This window comes from Amphibalanus amphitrite, unplaced genomic scaffold, assembly GCF_019059575.1.
Source record: "Amphibalanus amphitrite isolate SeventyFive unplaced genomic scaffold, NRLGWU_Aamphi_draft 000208F_arrow, whole genome shotgun sequence".
NCBI classification, from domain to species: domain Eukaryota; kingdom Metazoa; phylum Arthropoda; class Thecostraca; order Balanomorpha; family Balanidae; genus Amphibalanus; species Amphibalanus amphitrite.
This window is the reverse complement of record NW_024881703.1, coordinates 53846-64973: the sequence shown is the minus strand read 5'-3', so window position 1 is coordinate 64973 and position 11128 is coordinate 53846.

The window sequence follows — 11128 nt, the reverse complement described above, 5'->3', positions numbered from 1 at the left end:
TGTGAATTACGGAAAGGTGTAAGTTACGGCAGAGCTTTATGAAACGAGGCCCAGGAGCGCAGAACAGTTTCGGTTCAGTTAACCCTCGCCCCGTTGGGGGGGGGGGGCATTTTGGCCCCCCCCCCTGTGGTTTTTCCTAAATAGCAAGAAAACGGCGGCGCGCAGCGCCGCCAAATTTTCAGTACCTTCCCGGGCATCAATTTGACACCTTCACACCAAATTTCAAGTCTTAGGTCACCTTAGGTCAGGAGTTATTGAGGTCAAACTGAGGTCATGTTCGAGCAAAAATGAGCAAAAAACATGCAATCTTGAAACGCTCACCAAACCTACAGTTATCAAGCAATTTCAAAGTTCTTTATATGGTCTAGTAGACAAAAAGCGGCGCTACAAAAGTGCTAGCTCGGATTTTCAAAATTTTGGGTTTTTGACCATGAAAAAATCAAAAAATTGATTTTTTTTCAGAAAAACAAAAAAATCCAAAATTTTTCCGAATTTCGAAAAAACGGAAAATATGTGATAGTCCCTGTGCTCTTCTATATACATACCAAATTTTAGATCGATATCTCGTTTTTTGGCCAAGGTATAGCGAAAAAAACTGTTCAAAAATGATGACGTCAAATTTTTGAACTCAATTTTTTTAGCAATTTTAGACCACGTACGGCAAAACAAAGACCACCATTGAACTCCCCGTGACGAGCTGCATCGATTCGATACCCATTTTATGCAAAAATATTAACTTTGAAATTTGACCTAATTTGACCTGACCTTGACATGACCTTGACCTGACCTTGGCCAAAACGTGACCTAAGCTGGCCCCAAAGGCTGCCTGACCCACATAATCGCATTCGTCATGTAAAATGGACCATAAAACATTTATCACACGACACTTTCATATTGTGACCCCCCGTGACCTGACCTCTGTGACCTGACCTGGTATCAGTGACCTCAAATAGCAAAATATGTGTTTGAAGAACATTTCCCCATCAATGATTTTCAATGAAATGCATTTTACTCGATTTTACAACGCATTTCTTGAAATGCCTGTAAACGGTGAAAATTGGACCTTTGACCTGACCTGTGACGTCATCGGTTTGACCTAGGTCAATAAAATTGGGTCACAAGGTAGTTCCCTGATAGGGCTATCCAACACTGTTTACCGCTTGTCGCTAGGTTGCGTGGTTCTCGAGATCTTAGGGGGGGGGCAAAATGCCCCCCCCCCCAACGGGGCGCGTTGCTCGGCAGAGCCCAACGGGGCGCGGGTTAAACATTAATAACGCAACAATGGCAGTTGTCGGAGTATACGCGCCGACGTAAGGACATTGCCAAGTAAACTTTTTATAAAGAACTAGGCAAGCACATACGATCCCTACAGATAACGCACCCGCTTATTGTTTGCGGAGATTTAATCATACATTTATCAATGCCTGATTCCAGTCAAAAAAATTTCACTCAGGCATCTACCACCGCTCAGGCTGTGAGTGAACTAATGCGAGAATTTGATCTGAAAGATGTCTGGCGCGAAGCGAACCCAAATTTGTGTCGATATACGTGGAGGAAGTGTCATCCATTGCAACAATCCAGAATAGATTACTTCCTTGTAAGCAGCGTGTTTATAGATGCTCATCATGTGGAAAAAATTGACATTGAACCCGGCCCAGGAAGCGATCACAGTATCATAACGTTCTCAGTAAACGTATAAGGGGACAAGCGGGGACCAGGTGTATGGAGATTGAACCTCAGCTTACTCGAGTGCGCTGATGTGGTTAACGAAATTAAAGAGGAAATACATACCTAGGGCAAAACAAAGGCAGAGCCAATACCATGGGGCTAGCGAACTAGGCCTGTTGATAGAAATGCTGCTGTCAAATGCAAGAGTAATATGTATTAAGGCGAGTAAGCGGAAGGCGCGAGAAAGGCGAAAACGCGAAAAAGAGTTAGAAGCCAATGTAAAAGAACTGGAAAACTCACTATAGTTCGTTTTTTTTTAAAGGACGCTGGCCCAAAGTTCAATATCGAAGCTCTCACGTGAGTTTTGGCAGCTTCAGTGTCTGGCGAAGACTGAAGAGTTTCTTACCGAAAAAAATAACCGATTTCAAATTGTGCACGGTAAGTAGCTGGAAATTATTTCTGAAAAATGAACATATTATGATGACGTCACTGGTGACAGCAGGCACCCAAATGTCCGTGCAATGGGACAAGTGTCAACGAATTTGGGTGAAACTTCTTAAAAATGAACACATTATGATGACGTCACTGGTGGCAGCAGGCACCCAAATGTCCGTGCAATGGGACATTGGGACAAGTGTCAACGAATTTGGGTGACACTTAGTTTTTCACTGTTGCCGAGCTTATAATCGAGTAAGCAGTTCCGTACATGATAGTTATAAGTTACATTGCAATACATGTTCGACAGTATGACGTCACCACTGTTTTCATATACAGGGTGTCCCGATATTGATGCGCGGTTGGTGCCGCATGTTATGTTGTCCCTCCCGAGTGCTGAACAACTGCAATTTTACCGGCTATGGCACCACGGACATCTTGCTGGTCACACGATCACGTGAACCAAGCGGCTAACCCGACCGCGGCCGGTGGTGGGCGCGGGAGGCCACTCTTGTCCAGACAGGCAACGTGGAGAAACCGCATATCACCAAAAGTGAAAAGGCACAAACTACCGATCCGCTACCGCGCTGTGGGGATGATCAAGGACGGTGTGACCCAGGTTCCGGATGCCAGAGAATTGGGCGTCAACTCTGCGACAATTAAACTTTGGATGGACTGCAAACGATCAGGAGAGACACTCAAGAACAGCACAGTTCGAGGGCGGAAGACTGCCTTGAGCAGAGTGGCGAAAATCGTGATTGCAAAGTCGACCTTTAAAAAGCACCATTCAACATCGCTGACAAGAAAACTGAATGAGATGCATGTCCCAGCATCCAAATCGACCCTCCACCAGTATTTGAAGACTATCTTGAAGCTGAAGCTGCTCAGCTTCAGGATGCAGACTTGGCCTACCGTGGTCCAGAAGTGCAGGCAGCTGGATTTCGCCAAGACCCACAAAACTGGACCATTCAGGACTGGAGATGCGTCCTTTTCAGTGACAAGGTGCCCTTTGTGGTCTCTAAGCCCCTTACTGCCAGAACGATCGAAATGTGGGCCAACGGCGGCGATTGGTCTCCTCGTGGCGATTGTGACGCGTAGATTCGATTCCATTTTTTGGGTGTAGTGATAGTTTACCAGTTTTTGCTTTTCACTTTTGTCCTTTTTTGCTTTTTCTCATAATTTCTTTGTGTCTTTTTTGATTTTGTGATTGATTTTGGGGTTCAGCGAGGGAGATGGAGGAGATTAAAGCTATTGTAGCTGAGGCCGTGAGTAAGGAGATGGAGGGTGTCAAAAAAGAGTTAGCTCAGCTCAAGGTAGAGAATGAAAACCTGAAAAAAGAAAATTCTGAGCTTCACAAGGCTGTCAAAAAATTAGAGGACACCATTGATGAGGTAGAGCAGTACTCCAGGAAATCGTGTTTGATTCTGAGTGGGGAGGGAGTCCCAGAGCCAAAGAAAGATGAATCCACTGACGAGACTAGGGCCATGGCGATCAAAGTTATCAAGGAAAAGTTAAAGGTGGACATGAAGGGAGAAGTGGTGGCTTGTCACCGCCTGAGAAACAAGAAGAGGGTGGTAGTGAAATTCCAGGACATGGATGATAGGAACAAAGTGTACCAGGCTAAATTCAACCAAACGGAGGCTGCAGGGGTCATCATTCATGAAAACTTGACTGACAGGCGTGCCAAACAGGTGAAAATTCTTTCAGACATGAAGCGAAACAATGATCATGTCATCAACTACCACACCAAAAATGGCATCATCCTGGCCAGGGATTCTAAGGACAAGAGATATGCCCGCATCCAGCCTTCCTTCACCAGGGAAGAAATCATCCAGGCAATGCGTGATGCCGATGCCCTCTCCTATACTGGTGCCCGTGGAAACTCTTCCCAGGGCAGATTCCTGATTTCCCAAACCTTTGAACAGATCCCAGCAGGCAATGTCCTCAACAAAACAGAAAGCCTGGAAAGTCTGGTGGTAGAAAGGAACAAGAAGGCTGCTGGTCCCTTGACTCGTCAGGCTGCCCTAAAGAAGTAAGTGTGGGAAAAATAGAATTATATGTCACCTGACGTCATATGATTTACTGAAATCATTTCAATATTGCTTATAGCTCAACATAATAAATTCCTTTGAACATAGGGTTGCTGTGGCTCGGCGCTGCCTCTCTGGGCTTCTTTTCCCAATTTGCTTTCGCATCCTCACTTGTCTGGTCTGTAGACCTCTTAGTTCAATCCTTGTCATCCCTCAAATCTTTGAAGTAAATTTAAACACATTCATCCCTTACTACCTACCTACTACAGGAGCTGAGTGTAAAGTTAAAAGTAACACATTGCAAATAACTGATGAAATGTATGGTGCATTGACTGTTGCTGTGTATGTGCAGTACAGTTGGTCAATTGTGTTGTTCACGTACAATGCAATTGAATGGGGAGATGCATATGTACAATTCAAGGTACATATGCATCTCTCACTGTTGCACATAATGCACTTACACAATTCCACACCTTACCAGCATAATGTAGCACTGCTGTGACAATGCTGCATAGGTTGCAGCAACACCAATAATATCTCAAATTGTGTTGAAGATTTCCCCCCTCCCCCCGGGTGGCTGGCAGATTGCTCGGCTCATGGCTGAATCATGGATGAGGTAGTGTGGCCTGGACTGAGTGTGAGTGGTTAGCCTCCAGGCTTTGTGTGAGTGTGCGCCTTGCCTGGAAACAGGCTGTTTTATATGTGTGTATGCCCTCCCCATGCCTGGAGACAGGCAGTTTTATCTGTATATATGTGATCCCTGTTTGGAGACAGGATGTTTTAATGAGTGAATGAGCATGGCAACATGCCTCAATCCAGCAAACGGATTGGTTTTACAGTATGTGTGGGCGCTATGTGTGATTGTAAAATGAGTCAGTTCAGTCCTTTGCTACTTGGCCTCTGCTGTTATATCAGTTGAGCTTATGCTTCTGACAAGCATATAGCCTGGTTTTGGGGCAAATCTTCACAGAATAATCTATAATACAAAAGTAAGGAATAATAATAATAATAACAAGATGCTCCCATACAGCCAGCATCCAGAAGAAAAAAACTGAATTACTGAACATGAACATAACACTATTCTAGTCACATACTCAGCTGATAAATTAAGCAAACATGTACTTATCAAACCTCGTGTTCCTCTCCTCATATGCTACCTAGTCATTTTCATCCTTCTTTGGGAGGATTCAGCCTTGGTGGTGGGGCCGGGCCACAGCACCCCAGCGACATCTATTAAAGATACTTATCTTTCACTTCAACTAAATGGTTCTAGATGGCGCCCTGATTATTATCATTGTGTTAGAGAATATACAATGATAGGTGTTTGCCTCTAATTAAAATATAAAAAATGATACAATAGTAGGGTTTCTTTGCCTGCTGCCATACTTTCGAAGGCTTTTTTTCTCTCTCTCCCTGTCTCTCTCTCTGAACCTGATTCCATGTGATTTGAAACCCTTTGCTCTATCTTCATTGCTCTTAGTGTTATGATAGACATCCCACTAAACAAAACTTTAGATCCTTTTTCTCTTGATGAAAGCAATGACGAAACCAATGGCATATTTTCATATCGAAAGTATGAAGAAATAAGAACGAACTGTTCATTTGATATGCCTAGCAGTGTTTACAAAACTATAAATTGCAACACAGACAAGCAGCTGAACATATTACATGTAAATGCACGATCTTTGGTCAATAAATTAGATGATCTCTGCAGCCTTCTTAATGACACCGCGATTACTTGGCATGTTATATCCATATCTGAGACATGGTTAACCAAAAATATTGAAAAGTGCTACAATTTGCCAGGCTACCAGGCTGCATTCTGTAGCAGATCAGCTGGTGCGGGTGGAGGCTCAGCAATCTACAGTCTGAGTTATCTGTCCCCAGAATGCCTAGACAGTCCTACATTCACTACGGCTGAGGTTATTTGCACAAAGATTAAAATTCAAAATACATGTCTCATCATATGTCAAATATATCGATCACCTAGTACTGACAAACATCAGTTCAATGAAGAACTTGAAAAACTACTCATTTGGCTTAACAATCTTAACAAGGTCACTTTGATTACTGGTGACTTTAACTTTGATCTTTTCTCAATTGGATCCAATCCAGCTGTTCAAGCTTTTCTACATAACCAACTGTCTCATGGCTTTTTCCCTACCATTTCAAAAACAACACGCTCCTGCCACCCATCTCACACTCTTATCGACAACATCTTCTGCAATGATTTGACAAGGGTGGCACACTCGGGCATTATCCTAAGTGATCTATCCGATCACTTTCCTATCTATGCATCTCTAAATGTTCACATAAACACTGCTAAGGAGCAAATAAAATTGACAAATGAGCAACAGATATTTGATTATAGGAAGATTGATGAATTCAAATCCTATATATCAAATGAACTTAGAAATATTTATCAAGAAACTTGTACTAATACCATGGCAAACAAAATAATTGAAACATACAACAATGGTATAACAGCCTTCTCTTACACAAAAAGATTCACCAGGAAAGACCATCCGAGGATGCCATGGATCTCTCCAGCTATTCTTACCTCTATTACCCAAAAAAACAAGTTGTTTAAAAATAAGCTAAAAAATCCTTCACATAATAATACAACTCAGTACAATCAATATCGGAACATTCTCACGCGCGTCATTAGGTCTGCCAAAAGATTGTATTACATTAATGAGTTCAATAAAAACTCTGGCAACTCCAAAGAAACATGGAAAACTATACAATCTTTGATAAACACTGGCAACAAAACTGATGACATTCCTTGCGAAGTTTCAGATGGCAATGGCAAAACAGTAACTGATGATCAAAATATTGCAGAAACCTTTAACAAATTCTTTTCCGAGATAGGTGAAACTTTAAGGAAAAGGATACCACCTTCACCATTTGACCCACTGAGCGAAGTACCATTCGTGCATGAAGAAATGGATTTAACTCTTACAAATGAACAAGAACTTATCGATATAGTTAATAAACTGAAAAATGTCGGTGCTGGTATCGACAACATTAACTCTAAATTGTTTAAAGCTTCATACAAGGCCATACTAAATCCTTTACTCTACTTCTTGAACACCTGTTTAAGCAAAGCTGAATTTCCATCACCCCTAAAAGTGGCAATCATCAAACCAATATTTAAGGATGGCGATAAAAAGCAAGTGGGTAATTATAGACCAATTAGCATTTTACCCTTTATTTCAAAAATTCTTGAAAAACTAATATACCGAAGGCTCATTGAGCATCTTAACCGAAGCAACATTATTCACTGTAATCAATTTGGTTTTCAAAAAGGAAAGTCAACTTATATGCCGATTCTTCTTCTACAAGATATAATTACTAAAGCCTTTGAAGAGGGCAACTTTGCGCTCGGCTTATTTCTAGATGTAAGAAAAGCTTTTGATACGGTGCACATTGATTTGCTACTACAAAAACTACAAAGGTATGGTATCAGACACAAATCACAACAAATATTATCTTCATACTTGCAAGAAAGGAAGCAATGTGTGAAAATAAGAAAAGCATACTCATCTGTCAAAAATGTTACTATGGGAGTTCCACAGGGATCGATCTTGGGTCCTCTGTTATTTATATTATATATAAATGATTTACCAAACATCAGTCCTGACGTAACTTGCCTCTCCTATGCAGATGACACTGCAATCATATTTAAAGATAAATGCATACATAGCCTACAAAGAACTGTAAATGAAGTTACTGAAAAAGTCAGTAACTGGTTTCATGCAAACTTTCTTTCTCTAAACGGCACAAAAACTTTCACACAGCATTATGCAACTCAGTCTTCAGGGTTAAAAGTAAACGTAGTACTTGATTCAACTGAAATTAAAGAGAAAGAGTTTATCAAATATTTAGGAGTCTTCATCGATAAGTCATTGAAGTTCACAAAACATATAGACTATACATCAAATATCGTTAGCAGGAACATCGGAATAATGGCAAGAGTACGCTTCTATATTGATAAGAGAACGACCCTCCTTTTGTATAATGCCCTAATTCTTCCATATCTTAACTATTGCTGTATCGTTTGGGGAAATAATTACCATGCTCAGTTAGAAAAACTCATCATATTACAAAAGAGAGCTGTCAGACTAATTGAACGAGTTTACCCACCTCAGAGCTCTGTGCCTATTTTCAAAAAATATAACTTATTAAGGATAACTGATATAGCGAGATCTCATATGCTTCTTGTTATGCACAAATTTATTAAAGAACAACTTCCAGAAACAATTAACAACCTGTTTGATTTGAGTCCCGAAAACCATGCCGGCACGAGGCGTACCACTCACTTCAACCAGCCCTTCTCTAATCGCAACTACCGACTATTTACTATCAGATTTCTAGGTCCTAGATTATGGAATAGCATTGTTGCGCCTCTTTTCACAACTGTTAATCATATTCCATCTTCAAAACAAATAATAAAGAAGGTGATACGCAGACACTTTGTTGATTCATACAACACTTAAGATAAATATGAACAATTAATGAACAATCAAAACAATAATAAGAATAATCAACCTCATAGCGACAAACATTATTCCTACCTATATATTGTGTATAGCTATACTGTTCGTATATCGTTAGGGGTTTGTATAAATATGTGCTATTTCCACGGTGTACTCTGCGTTGGAAATAGTACATATTACCCACTTTGGTTTGTGGGATGCATATGTGTAGTGTGTGTATGTATATGTGTATGTTTCGCGTACATGATACATATGCATATGCATGTATGTACGTATGTGCATGTCATGCATGTACACAACTTAACGATTCGTATATACCTATTTTAAATACCAACTACAATAAATCCTTGTGTGCCACCCTTCTCAATCATTGTCTATTTCAATTTGCATATTTACCTTATGGTAAATATGCAAATTGAATGTAGGTTACATGCATTACCTACATTGACATCTATACAACTTATTGTACAAATTCTTAAAATACTCTAGTCCGTGCTGTTTCCTGAGGTTCTGTCTGGCAACAAGCCTAGCTTAGTCGGACGGAGCCAAGGGTTTCGGCAATAAAAATAACCTTGCAAGAACATGACCAGGCATGCTTTTCCCCACATTGAGTATGAATGCGTATTGCGTTAATTACTAACACTGGTATAAATGATAGTTGCTTCTGTTGGTATAGTGGGCAGTCATTTTGCTTCACTTGGCAATGACTACTTTCCTCCTTTTTGGCGTACTTACTAACATTTTTTAGTAGTATTGCATGCGTTATATTTTATTTATATTTTCCACTTCTTAGCAGGGAGTGCCGCGACTTGATCAATTTATTATGTTACCTGGTGTTAAAGTAAGGTCTCTGTGCGTCGCCGGGACTGTGGGAGGGGGCACTCCTGGTTACCTGATCATGGGTAACGGACTATCTTAGAAAAAAAAAAAAAAAAAAAAAAAAAAAAAAAAAAAAAAACGGCAGCTCTGAGGAGTCCGCTGTCGAGACCGTGAAACGTCTGCTGAAGAATTTCATTTGGAGCATGATGAGCTACAGAGGCGCTCTGGCCTCTGAGCTTTACGAGGTGCCTCGGGGACAGACCGTGACTGCTTATTATTATGTCAACGAGGTGCTGGAGAAGACTGATGCCACAAAGATGCTGAGGGAAAAGGTAAATGGTTCAAAAACCAGACTCAAACTTTTGTCCGACATGCCCAGGGCCATTTTCCAGCAAGAAAGGGCTCCAGCTTATCACGCCAGGAAGACCCAGGACTGGTGCCGAGCGAGGCTCCCAGGCCTCTGGGAGAAGGGGACATGGTCTGGCAACAGTCTGGACCTGTCCCCGATCCAAATTATCTGGACGATCGTCAGAAAAGAGCTCAGCAAGCTTCCACGGGCTAGCTCAGAGAAGAGGCTGTTTCAGAAGATATAAACGGCATGGCGTTGTTTCAAAGGAGAGACTCTTGACAACCTGAAACGTGACACGCTAGAGTGCAATAGGCCGTGTATGCAACTGAATGGGGACTATGATAACATATAAGCCGTGAAATAAATTCGAGCACTTTATAAGTTATTGAGGATAAAACAACCGCGCATCAATTTCGGGACACCCTGTATGGTTCCAAAACGCACATATGTAAATTATCGGGAAGAAATCACATGTTAAAATTAGTCGACGTTCGATTTTCTCAGGTTCAGTTTTTGCTCGTTTTGCTCGCTAAAACACGTGCTTGTTCGAAAAACATACTTGGAACCAGCGTCCTTCTGAGAAAAAAAACGAACTATAGCATTGTTGCCACCAGGTGGGTGACGGCACGTGATCCCCTGAGGCGGTGGGGGTAAACATATTTTCGTCATTCAATGCTCAATGCAATCGCTGCGACTTTTTACAAGACCTTCTCCTCGTCGATGTTTCTTGATTTCAACGACTGGTCCCCGAGTGATGACTATCCTCTCGCAAGATAGGAGGAATGTAGCTACCAATTAAGCCCAAAAAACATATCGAAAATGTTACAAAACACTTCTTTTGAAGGACATGAATTGAATGGTTTTGGAGCCTCACGAAACGAGTTTCAGATATGACGCGTAAAATAAACTGACGCATAAAGACTGTGTTCAAAAGTGTGAGCGGCAAATCCGCAAGCACTTATCGACAAATGAATATCGTAGGTACTGCTCGGTCGCCATAGCAACAAGTAAGTGTCACAAATTTCGAACACTATCTGAGTGCGCCAAGTTCGACTACATCGAGGACTACGGGTGATGGTTGCCAGCTGATTAAATTAATGAAACGCGAATAAATTCAACTTTCGTTTGAGATGGCGAGTAAAATCTGTTTGTTAATTTCAAATATCATTGAATTAGTTTTCGTATATAAAATAACTACAAACGCCTCTGTGCAATGAATTAATCAAGGCTTATGGAAATCGTGAGTAGGGTTGGGAAAAGCAGAAAAAGGATCACGTGACTGGCGTCCCAGCCTTATCTCATATCTGTAAGAATCTTGGTTGCCACCA